Source organism: Penaeus monodon, chromosome 30 (assembly GCF_015228065.2).
Source record: "Penaeus monodon isolate SGIC_2016 chromosome 30, NSTDA_Pmon_1, whole genome shotgun sequence".
Lineage (NCBI taxonomy): Eukaryota > Metazoa > Arthropoda > Malacostraca > Decapoda > Penaeidae > Penaeus > Penaeus monodon.
In genome coordinates, this window is record NC_051415.1 from 2,585,612 (window position 1) to 2,585,876 (window position 265).

Here is a 265-nt window from a genome sequence, read left to right on the forward strand (position 1 = left end):
TTATGAAGAGAAGGAGAAGAGGGTGTAATGAGAAGAGAGGAGGAGAGAGTAAAGAAGGGGGGTAATGAAAAGAAGGGGGATAAGGAGGAGGAGGAGAGAGTGAAGAGTAGAGGCAAAGAGATGGAGAGGAGGGGAGGGGTAAATAGAAGAGGGGGATAGGGAGAAGGAGAGGGTAAAGAGGAAAGGAGGGAGTAAAAAGAAGGCTGGGGGTAGGAGGAAGGGCGAAAAGGGTGAAGAGAAGGGAGAGCGAGAAGGAAGGGGTGGG

At 51.3% G+C, this 265-nt stretch overlaps 1 protein-coding gene across 1 annotated transcript in view; it reads right to left on the bottom strand.

The window, feature by feature from the left end:
* The window catches only part of LOC119592453 (neuronal PAS domain-containing protein 4-like), a gene marked incomplete at its 3' end in the record, with an annotated part of 98,034 nt that overhangs the window by 40,548 nt on the left and 57,221 nt on the right, over positions 1 to 265 (bottom strand).